Source organism: Moschus berezovskii, chromosome 3 (genome assembly GCF_049115385.1).
Source record: "Moschus berezovskii isolate FMDL1 chromosome 3, NW_MosBer_1.0, whole genome shotgun sequence".
In the NCBI taxonomy this organism is placed as follows: Eukaryota; Metazoa; Chordata; class Mammalia; order Artiodactyla; family Moschidae; genus Moschus; species Moschus berezovskii.
In genome coordinates, this window is record NC_142462.1 from 104,659,634 (window position 1) to 104,671,965 (window position 12,332).

Below are 12,332 nucleotides of genomic sequence, written 5' to 3' on the forward strand. Positions count from 1 at the left end.
GGTAAATAGAAGATTCTTGTCTACTAGTCAGGAGAGGAATGCCAAAGTTTGAACAGAAAGAAAGTTGAGGAGTGAATGAAGTGTGAGAAAACAGAAACAGAAGCAAACTTCTAAACGCAGAACAGAGTTCTGCACATAAAGTTCAGGCTGGTTTTGGGGGAGTGGGAGTTTAGAGATAAAACAGATGTGCACATGACCACAGAATGAGGACAGAAAGGCAAGAAAAAAGGTGCCCCTGCCATAGCACAAGCTTGCTGTAAATCTGTAAAAGCACTACTGATTAGGTAGGTTATGAAACCCATTTGGTAGGTTATGGGGAACATTAAAATGAGAAAAAAGAAACAGTGGAAGATACAACAGACTAGAAATTTCTATCACAACCCACACACTGTAAAGGTGTATCAGGAAACCACACATCTACATGGGTAAGTGTGTGCACTGGGTCCTAATGCGACATGTATTTCCTCCCAGGGTTCCAATAAAAAAGGTTTGAGAACCGCAACACACCAAGCATACCACCAGTGCCCACCTCTCTCAAGTTAATAATATCATCTGTAGCACCTCTCAACAAAAGTGATCTCTAAAGATAACACCCCAATCCCAGAGTGGGAGCATGGCAAATCACAAAACAATGAGTATTTAAGTGAACTACGTAAACTGCGAACCAGAAGTCCAGGGAAAGAAGGCCATCTAGGGAAATGTCTGATGTGACCAAACCAGACTGTGGGGCCCCACTCCCAGAGTTCTTCTCCTCACCCTAAATAAAGAGGGGAGTGATAGGAGTTGGGGGGAGACAGAAGAGCTGAAGGTGAGAGGGCAGGGAGGCTCTAGATAATCCCTCTGGCCAGGAGACCCCAGTCTCCCTTCAGCGAGGTAAAGAAGGCAGGAACCAGTGCAGGTCCAGAGAGACGGAGTGGGTGAGCAGAGAGATGACGTGTTCAACTTTGCAATCTTAAGACCAAGCACAGTCCTTGGCACATAATCAATGTATGTTGAATGTGGCAGGAGGTTCTCAATAATACTGACACTTTTATGATGTCAAGTTAGTACCTGGGCTGGGCCAACAGTGTGAAACTTCTTTATCCAAGTAATCACTGGCATCATCAGAAAATGTTGAATTCTGTTTCTAATGCCATCCCCTCTGTCTTTACTAACTATCCACACGCCATGTCAGTGGCTACCTCTGGACGAAGCCATCTCCCCAAATGATAAGCTCTTCACGAATTTTATAAAGAGTTTGTTTTGTTTCAAAAATATTGAAACTGATCTGAAACTTACAAAGTTGTCATGAATGAGTGCTCAAAACCAAAACTGAATGTGGATTCAACTACTTAAGGGTGCTCAGAGATTAAGAAAGTAATCTTTTCAGGCTACAGGGACCATGTCACACAGGGCCCCACAGAGACCATGTGAGAACCTACCAGTGATGCTCACACTTGCTTTAGGGGCAAAAAGCGTCTTTCCGTTGGGTAGTTTTTGGCTGTATGAGTTATTTGTTTTAGGCTTAGGTTTGTTGTCTTCGTTGTTCAGTCACCAAGTCAAATCTGACTCTTTACGACCCCGTGGACAGAAGCACGCAAATCTTCCCTGTCCCTCACCAACTCTTGGAGTTTGCCCAAGTTCACGACCATTGCATCAGTGCCTTTAGGCTCAGGTATACTTCAGAAACTTAACAGTAGCAAACGCTTACGTGGTTATCTACTGTGTGCCAGGTAACCCTCTAGAGACAGACAATATGTGTGCAGTCATGTCTGACTCTTTGTGATCAATGGCCTGTAGCCCACTAGGCTCCTCTGTCCATGGAATTCTTCAGGCAAGAATACTGAAGTGGGTTGCCATTTTCTACTCAAAGGGATCTTCCTGACCCAGGGATTGAACCCGAGTCTCCTGCATTATAGGTGGGTTCTTTTCTGATAAGCCACCAGGGAAGCCCAAGTAACCACCTAAGGAGTTCACAAATATTAACTCTAATTAATGTGTACCAACCCCTGATAACTTAGTTACCTGTTCAGTGGTTTATTCTGTTCCATGAAAGGTACTTCTGTTTTTCCCATTTTCTCCTGCAAAAGATGAGGAAAATATTGTTAGTGAGTAGTCACAAAAGCATACATTTTATATCATTGTTTGACATTTTCTAGACTTGAGAGTTCTAACAGGGCTTCATTAAACTTTAATAAATTACTTCACCTGCCTAACTCTACTGAGTTCCTAAATAAAACTATTAAGACAATATCATTATATATATATTGGTAACAGGAGATTTGAAAAGCAAATACTTAAAAAGAAATCAACATGACATAAAAAAAAAGACACAAAGGGAAACAATGCAGGGTAAGATTCTCCTTGACTTTGAATCCTTCTACATTTAATTTGTCTTTTCAAACTCCTTTCCCTCTGAAATTCTCTTTTAGGTGGCGGCACCTTGCTCCACTGGGTTAATTAAATAATTGCTGTACCAAAGACAGAAACAATCAGGGAATATAGCTATTATAGATTTACCTAAAATTTTTAAAATGATAATGGAAAAGCATTCATCAAAAAAGAGGATGCTGCCTAGGAAAGGTGGCAGTTAAAAGACAGTCTCCAATAGGCGACATTTCCCTGGGGGAACTCACAACTGCCTAGGTTCTGTCCCTCATTCTGCTGACTCCTAAAAGTCTAATCTCACTAAGGTTCCGGAAATGGTCATGTTTCATCAATACTGATTCATGATAAACAAAGCTGATATGTCAGCTTTAAGTCACGAAGATCAGCCTACGGATTCATTTCCAATTTAAAGTATGTCGCCAGACAACCTGGACAGTTGCTCCACCCAGCATGACAAATGCATTCACATTTCTTTGGTCAACAGATGCTTCCTGAAATCCCAGGCAGAGATACCACACAGGCAGGTTAAAGATCAAGCCAAATGAACAGCAGACTGTTGCATGAGCATGTCAGAGCAATTGCAATCTAGATGCCAGTGGTTCCAGGATTCTCTCTCCAGACAAGTATCCTCCTCTCTCCTCCACTGCCACCATCCTAGTCTCAGTGGCGATCACCCTTTCCCTGGACAAACATGAAATGCTTGTTGCCGTTTTCCCAGCTTCCGCTTCCTCCTTTCCAATCCATTGTCCACAAAGTGTCCAGAGTAAACATTTAAAGATAGAAAACAGGCCATGGCTCAGCCCTACTTCAACTCCTTTAATGCTCTGCCTGAGTCTAATGGTAGACACCTGAGAGCAGACTCAAGCCTTGCTCTGACCCTGCTCACTCCTCCAGCCTGCTCCGTGCACACTCTCCTGTCAACCTCACACTTCAGCCACACTCAACTCCTTCTACTCTCTTGAATGCACAAACCCCTCAGCACCTCAGAGATTTTGCACGCCTCGTTTCCTCTGCCTGGAAACTAATACACATAAGGTGCACCTTCCCCACAAAGCACACACATGCCTAGCCATCTGCAGATCCTAGCTCATGTCACACGACCCCAGACTAGGCCAAATTCCCTGATTTTCCCACAGCCTCTTGATCTTCTCCTTTGTGGCTCTTACTACAGTTTATAATTACACATTATATGATTATTCATGTTTATTTCTCTCATTAGACTGTAAGACACTCCATAAAGCTGAATACTGTGTTCACTTTATTAAGCATGTTCCACAATAGTGGACACTCAAGAGATATCTTATGGAATGAATGATGGCTTTGGGCCATTAGAACCTGCTGCATCCACTGCCAAAACAGAGTTAATTCTGCCAGGCAGACCATATGGTTTTCCTGAATGGACTCCATTCCCCTTGGTGTGCCCTCTGACCCTGGGGGTGGGGGTGGGGTCAACAATTAGACGCGCACTGTCAAACTCACGTCTGTAACGTTACTGTTTCCGAGGACTCCGTAGCCAAAATAAATCTTAGGTTACCAAAAGAGAAATAGCACAAAGTTCAAGATACACTTGAGTAGCAACTCTGCAGAGAGGACTTGTGGCAGTGGGTTACTAAGAAACACTATAAACAAAAAGGAAAACATAAACTGTGGCCAAAGGAAGCCCTTGATGAGACAACAATGGAAAACAAATATACACACATGTATGTAGACACACACCCAAAGCAATGGTCCTCGAAGAGGGAGGCATGAAAGGCTTTGAGTTTGCTGTGGGATGCCGCCCCGACTAAGGGGTCGACAGCAATAAGTGTGGTGCTCCCTGAAGGAGGCCCCATACCCTGCGCCTCCTCTGATCCCCGAGGCCTGACTCTGCACACTTGGCACACAGGAGACCTGGTGTGTACTGTCGTCCTCCCATTGCCTTACAAACCAACAACTAATTGACATTCCCCAACTCACTGTGTAGAATCTTTTATATGGCTCACAGCTGTGGTTTACATTTTAAAGATGTTCTCCTAACATTTCAGTCCTCTTATGTAACGAGAGAGAGAGAGAACAAAAATGATAGGAAGAAGTCCCTCAATGCCCTCGACTCTACATTCACATCTAGTCATGGGGCTAGAAAGGGCCAACTTCACTCATTCATTCAGCAAACAGCATGCACCTTGAAGAAACCAGGCATGGTCCTAGGTGCTGAGAACACACAATGAACAAGAAGACCAAACCCCTACTTCTTAAGGAGGTAACATTCAAGGAGGAGACAATGAAGATACTTTAAGTACACATACACTTTGGAGCCCTGAAGAAGTTAACAGCAACCCACTCCAGTATTCTTGCCTGGGAAATCCCACAGACGGAGGAGCGTGGCGGGCTACAGTACCAGGGGTCACAAAAGAGTCGGACACGACTTAGCGACTAAACAACATGCCTTGGAGACACTGCAGGTCTGGTTCCAGACCATCACCTCAATAAAGCGAGTCACATGCATTTTCTAGTTTCCCGGGGCATACAGAAGTTATGCTTACACTATACTGTAGTCTATTAAGTATACAACAGCATAATGCCTAAAAAAACACCTATTTTAATTTAAAAAGTCTTTATTGCTAAAAAATGCTAACCATCATCTGACAAAGCAGAGTTGCCACAAACCGTCAACCTGTAAAAGGACTCTATTTGCAAAGCACAATAAAGCAAAGTGCAATAAAATGAGGTATTCCAGTAGAATATAAAATACATCATGTGGGGGATGTTAAACTTTAAACAGGGTGGACAAGGAAAGCCTGAGAAACTGACATAAGAGCAGAGACCTGAAGGAAGTCCAAAGAGTCATGCAGATATCTTGGGAAGGACAGTTCCAGATGGGGACTCAGCAAGTGCAAAGGCCCTGAGACGGAAGTGTGGCCTGACTGACCTAAGCATGCTTGGGAGACGGCAGTGGGATGTGGGGTCAGCAAGATACAGAGGGACCTTGTTAGGGTACCCAAAGATCTTGGGCTTTTGTTTGGAGAGCCCTGCAATGCAACAGAGGTGCCTGGGGCAGAGACAAATATGATCTGGCTGCTGTGTTGAGAAAGAGCTGAAGCGATAGCAAGGGAGGAAGCAGCAAAGCCAGTTATCAGGCTTTTGAAACAGTCTGGGCAAGAGATTACAGGGGCCTGGACTGGAGTGCAGTGGTGATGCATAGCAGGGCTTCTAGAAAGCTGATGGATTCTCCATGGGACTTTAAGAAAATGCTCTGGGATTAAATCTAACTCCCTTAATGGTTGATTTTAGCAATCTTAATCTTTTTTTTTTTTTTTATCTCTAGAGGGGTTTTATTTGGTTTCGTTACTTTTCTAAAGAAAACTTAGCAGATATTTAGCTATCAAGAAGTAACATATGATCATCACAGACAGTAAAAAAGATCAAACAGACAAAAAAAGCTAGCACATCACATTATAAACGAATGGAGCATTCGAGTGCCTGTGATACTGGTCATCTTGGTACATTAGCACTTTTCCTTTATGCTAAAAATAAAAGGCTTCTCTAAGTGAGGAGAAAGATCATTGAATACACGTGGCCATGGGAGTTAATGACTATTTAACACAAAGATTTTCCGCTTGAAGATCTGTTGATGTACAACAGGATACACACCAAACACAAGCATTCTTCTGAAGACCAGGCTGAGGCCAAGATGGTCCAACCCTGACCGTGGTCAGCTGTGCCAGTTTGAGTTTAGCCCAAAAGGAATGTTAGCACATCAAGGAAGCTACATTTTTCTGCACAGTATTTTTCCCTGAGAAACCCAAGATGATAACATGATGTAACAAATGGACATGATGAATTCTAAAAACAAAAAAAGTAAAGTGACCTTTTTATTTTCTGGTTTGGGGTCAATGGGGTAGGGAGGGAGGTAGGGGCAGATCACAGCACATAACTGTCATCATGGAAACCATCTCACTCTCGAGCAGGGAAGCAGCTCTTCACTTGCTATCCAAGCCATGGGCCACGTCATCTGCACAGTAAACAAGAGTCCCTTCCTCCCCTGGACAGGACACTGCTGTTTAGTCAACGGTGACAAACAAAACTAAACTTTGATTCTCAGTGTTTAATACTTTTGGGGGATATGCCTTATTTGTCCAGCTTTCCTCGAAATGGGCTAAGACAGGTAAATTGCTTACGGTGAATCAGGTACTGTCTTCATCCACTAGAACCCTTTTTCAAATTTCAGCGTGCACAGGAGTTGCCAGGGGGTCTGTTAAAATGCAGATTCCAATTCAGCAGTGCTGGGCTGAGGCCTGAGACTGCATTTCCAGGAAGCTTTCTGGAGATGCTGATGCCGCTGGTCTGTGGACCACCACTGGAATACACAGTGGGAGGGTATTTATTATTCTCCCTCCTGCCCCTCCCTGGTGGCTCAGACAGTGAAGAATCTGCCCACAATGCAGGAGTCGTGGGTTCGATCCCTGGGTCAGGAAGATCCCCTGGAGAAGGAAATGGCAACCCACCCCAGGCAGGAATCCCATAGACAGAGGAGTCTGACGGGCTACAGTCCATGGGGTTGCAGAGTTGGAAATGACTGAGCGACTAACACACTCCTGCCCCTCTCCCTACTATGCCCTTTCTAAGTACCACTGATAAGAGACTGAAACCACTTCACTGAAGACTAACTGTTTTATTACTCATATTAAAAATAAGACTTTGCCTTCCATGGTGTAGGATAATTAAATCCCAGCAATAAGCAGAGTCTTTTTTCTGGGGCATCCTTGGCTAGCTGACTGGATCTGAGGCTTCTATTTGAGTGACCACATAAGGAGGTTCTCTTTCTATTATTATTTCTCTTCAGTCATCCTCCCTCTACGTGGAAGAGGACCACGAGGAGGTCTCTGTGCAGGTCCTCCACAAAGACCATGGCTGTAGGCAAGCCCCCAGCTTTAGCAGTACATGATGGTGCGAAAAAGCCAAAATTACTGAACGCTTCCATCTCATCCTTTCTTTGTAAAGAGGCTAATCCACATACAACCATGGTACTGGCTTGGAAAGTACAGAATTTTTATCAAGGGGTGACAATGGATGGTTAATGACTCGTTACAGGTACTGACATTGACATTACTGGCTTCCATCAACAAATAGGCTTTGAGAATCTCTCTTGAGGACCCAACCAAACCCTGCATTTTCAGACAGAAGGGTCTCCTATTACATGCATGGCCAAAACTCTCATTTGGAACATAACTGTAATTTTCTAATTGCAGATACTTTATGTGAAAATATAACCTGAGCTTTAACATGTCTGTCTCAACCCTTAACTTCTGAACTACTTAAGTTCAATCCTAATTAACTGTATTAACATTTCACAGGTATACATTTCTTAGTTTGTGTCTGAAGTGTAAGATAATAGTTATAAGACTATAAAGAAACATATTCTTCCTCTAGGACAAGGATTCCCAGTAGTATATTTGAGACAAAAACCTACTTTCTATCTCTCTAAAGCCCTAAGCTGACCAAAAGGAGATGGTATGGTGAGGAGGAAGAGCAGGGAAGACGCTGGACTAACACCATGGACTGCTTCCCGCCCTCTGGGATCCTGTGAAACCACTGGGAGGAAGCCGGCAGAAAGGAAGCCAACAGACCAGAGGGTAAGGTGGCAGCAGCTCTTTGGAGGTCTGTGAGATCAATCCAGGAGATCACAATACATTGTTTGTAAAACTCTGAAAAGACCAACTGGAATCACCACTGGGTTCTATGAAGGAAACAAATTACTAACCAAAACCTATTAAGAAGGACAAAGGTACACAGAGCTGGGACAAGTTTAAAGGAGCAAAACACCCCTCACACATCAAGGCAGATGGCAGAGAGCGGGCAGGCTCACTCTGTGCTGCTCCTGCAGCTTGAACCCAAAGGTAAAATGGGTAAGACAGACTGGGCACAAAACGAGGAGACAGTTTCTGACAAAATACACTTCTCAGACACAGAACTTATTTTCTCTGCCACGCAGTGAGCTCCCACCACTTCTGAGATAGCCTCATGCTGCCCCGTGCCCCGCTCCTCCCGGGGATCAAACACCGCAGCCCAAGTGTGGTTTTGTACCAGACACGGGATGCCTTTTCATCTCTAGCCTGCCCTTCAGACTTGAAATCTCCACTTCCACATAAGCTCCTCTGTGAATCTTATGCTGTCTCTCTTCCTCCCAACAGGTGGGAGAGCCTGCTCCTCATCCAGGTAACTTCACGCACCTCTTCCCTGTCCTCACCCCGCTGTACGTACTTCTAGACTGGGAAGCCTTTGAGAGCAGGACTATGGGTACTCATCTGTGTATCTGGAGTGCCTGCCAAGGTGACCTGGACACAGCAGGTATCAGCGGAGAGGTGAAGGAAAGAAGAGGAGAGGAAGAAACTTAACAGAGAGCAGACGATGCCTCTCCATGATCACATCTCACAAACACTGCAGAAGGAATTCTGACATTGGCAGAGAATTAGTTTGAATGAAACTTTTCTACAGGGAAAGACACAAATTACTGTGCATTCATTAAGGTTTACCATTTTAGGCATTTTTTAAAAGTCCTTATTGGGTTTGTTACATTATTACTTCTGTTTTATGTTTTGGTTTTTTGGCTGTGAGGGTTCCTTGACCAGGGATTGAACCTGCACTTCTTGCATTGGAAGATGAAGTCTTAATCACTGGACTACCAAGGAAGTCCCTTTAGGTATGTTTTGACTTAATTATTGTTAGTAGCTGTTTTAGCAACAGTCCCAGTATTTTGCTTTTGCTTATGTATCTAAGTACATATATTTACATATGCTATTTAATAATACAAATAATTTCCCCAAAAGTTTGCATATTAAAAAAAAAAACAATCTTTCGTGGTTCCTGGGAAGCCTGCAGAAAATGTGCCCATGTCATTTTCCTCAAGTGTGGAATAAGTACATCACAAAAGCAAGTCCAGGACCACCACTGCAAGACTTTGTAAGCCTTTATGGCAGAACTCTGCTTACCAGAAAGAGAACTCTCTCTTCCAACCTTTCCTAATTCATGCAAGCCTTTACCATTAGTACTCAGTAAAGAGTATACACCCAAGTTAATCTGCTCTTTACCCTGCTACTGGCGAATTCTCGAAACAAGACAATTCTGTGCTCTGTGGTCAGCATGAAAGGATGTCTCGGGGGAGTGACAGGCAGATGAATACATCTGGGAACTACAGAACCATTGTTAATGACCATAATTTCTCTTTGGGAGGAGTTCTGCAAACCACATTAGCACCTTTCCCAAAGAACAGTCGACACAGGTGAATCCACAGCTGAAAGCATTCACCAGTCTGAGATCCCCTCCCCGCACATGCGCCCATGAACACAGTCCTGTGGGTGTCTACCCCGCCGACTGCAGCTGCTATGGGGCAATTGACCAGCCTCTGACCCAGAGGCCTGGCCTCCTCGCAGTGGGTGGTGTGGCATTTGCATATGAACTGCGGTCCCCCTTCCTTTTATAGAGGGAAGTGCAGAGGACTTCTCCATGAGATAGGAGACAGCCAGCAGGAGAACCTGTGATACGCCCCAGTGCAAAGGCAGGAAGCCTCTCTTCCTGGTTACAAGAACCAACAGAAAATTCTGGGACATTTCCAGGGCCTTGCCCCAGACCCTGAAACTCAGGATCCATGCAGGGAGCCCTAAGGTCCATCGTCTTACACTGCAGGGTGACTGCCTCGGCTTGGGAGAAATCTGTACAAGTGCAGTATCAAACGGCAGATAAAGAGCCAAACTTCAGAGAACAAACAAGCAGGGGAGCAGGGAGTAGAAGTTCCCCGGAGTCAGAGAAAGGAGAGAGGAAGAAAAGCAATTTTTAAAAATAAAAACATTTCTTTCTCCAGAATTGAGAATGAAAAGCAATGACCAGAAATCACTGGTGAGCAGAGGGAGAAGGGTGACACCATGGTCCCAAGCCAGACCAGAGTTCACAGAAGCCTGGGTGTGTGCTTGCTTCCATTCCCGCCTACCCACGGTTCCTGGGGCAAACAAATTCTTGGCTGCGCAGGTATGTGTGGGAGGCCTGATTTATTTTCCAACCAGCAGAGCTTTGCCCAGAACTACTTAATCAGACGTTTTCAAGGTCATACATTCAAATATGACGTTACTGCCTCACAAAAGAGCTCCAGGGTCTGTGGGGTAGGAGGGCGGGGAGTGTGAGGAGGGGAAAGAAGGAAGTGACCATCCTCACTTGAACTATATTCTGATCACTCTTCCTGTATATCCCCTTACATGTTCTCAGAAAATCAACACACTGCAAAAACACAGAGCTAAAAGAAATAATAGCTAACTTTAACATAATGCTTACTTGATGGCAGGCACAATTCTAAATGCTCTGTATATGTTAACTTCTCTGACCCTCAACAGTTCTTTGAGGGGGGTACTATTACCATTATCATACCTGTTTATAGCTGCATCGAGAGGGTAAGTGACCTGCCCAGTGACCAACAGCAGGGTGCCCTGTGCACCTCCCCTAGGCGATAGTACCTCTCTGTGCTTAGCTCTCTAGCCCCTCGAAAAGGTAAAATTACAAGAGCTCTTTTCCATTATGGGATATCTAGCTGATTTTTCCTCTGCAGTAGGGGTTTCTTAAAGCTACTTTCCTGGGAGGAATATTATCAGAGCCAGTCCCCACCTTTAACCCTGCCGCTCAAAAAGCCATATAAGCTGGAAAAATCCCAAGGCTCAAACCACAATTCCCCTCACAGACTGCCTGATCAGAAGCAGTTCAAAGCAAAGCTTTGATCCCTGTTAAAATGTAAAAGTTCTGGGAGGTGTACTCTTTATGCTGTTATCAGTTTGTAGTGAAAGTTGCGTTGTTATCTTTTCAATGGTAAATTTAATGATAAGAACTTCAGGCGGTTTCCAGGCATCTGGTTCACCTGTCCAGTGTGGACTTGTTCTCAGCGGGGTGCCTAGGACTCTCTAGGTCTTGGCACATAAACAGGTGCTCAATATACCAGTGTGGGTGAAGAAGTGAATGGCTGAATGGCCATAACTCTTGCAAAGGTCAGGCTTAGCGCACATTTATGAAGCAGGTAGGTCTTCAAGTGGCAGCCAAGTTGGGCAAAAGTATCCCTGGAAGGGGTGTGTGTGTGTGTGTGTGTGTGTGCGTGCGCGTGCACACACACATTTGGTTGCTAAGTCGTGTCCCAATCTGTCACTCCATAGACTGCAGCCCGCCAGGCTCCTTTGTCCATGGGGATTCTCCAGGCAAGAATACTGGAGTGGGTGGCCATTTCCCCCTCCAGGGATCAAACCTGCGTCTCTTCTATCTCCTGCATTGCTTGGTGGATTCTTTACCACTGAGCCACCTAGGAAGCCTGAAAAGATCTACAGAACAAGAAAATCCCTGTTTCACAGTAATGACTTTGAAAGAAACTCCAGGCATATTTAAGAATGAAAAGGATCCTAACTTTGAATTTATTAAGAATGGATTCTATTTTTAAATGTATATATATGTTACTTTGTTAATGAAGAAGGTAATCTAAGAGGGCAGTGATATCGACATGACTTTCCTTCTCCCTAACGTTCTCATACCCAAGTCCTGTATATGTCCTCCTCAAGTATCTTCTCTCCCAGGGACCCTTCCCTGGTTTCCTGGGACCCTTCCCTGGTTTCTTGGCCAGAAGAGCTCGCTCCCCACTTTGTACTCAAAGTTACTTTGTTCTTTGTGCACATAAACACATTTTATGAATGGTATTTTTTTTTCTCATCTGCATTACCTGGCTGTCTCCAACTATCTCTGTATTTCAGAGAATGAAACATTTTCCTAACATAAATCAGCTCCCAGTCAATACAGATTAATGTTTTTGAAAAGACTCCTATGAAAGTGCTCCAAGGATATACCACCATCTGTTTCTAATGTTCAAATATAATTTGGATAGTTTAGAAGCTATCAAAAAAAAAAAAAAATGACACTGCAATCACCGCGTATACACAGGATCATGTGCCAAAGACCCTGTGTGAACA

The 12,332-nt window shown here is 44.2% G+C and overlaps 1 long non-coding RNA gene across 18 annotated transcripts in view; it reads right to left on the reverse strand.

Annotated features, from left to right (window-relative positions):
• The window catches only part of LOC148778391 (uncharacterized), a 222,511-nt gene that overhangs the window by 100,094 nt on the left and 110,085 nt on the right, over window positions 1–12,332 (reverse strand). For 16 of the 18 annotated variants that reach the window (XR_016037063.1, XR_016037059.1, XR_016037069.1 and 13 more), the window contains one exon: window positions 2,005–2,060. This is a non-coding gene — a long non-coding RNA (uncharacterized LOC148778391). Of the gene's footprint in view, window positions 1–2,004; window positions 2,061–6,524; window positions 6,704–12,332 lie in introns of all 18 variants that reach the window. The other 2 variants (XR_016037072.1, XR_016037070.1) reach the window with 1 other exon arrangement.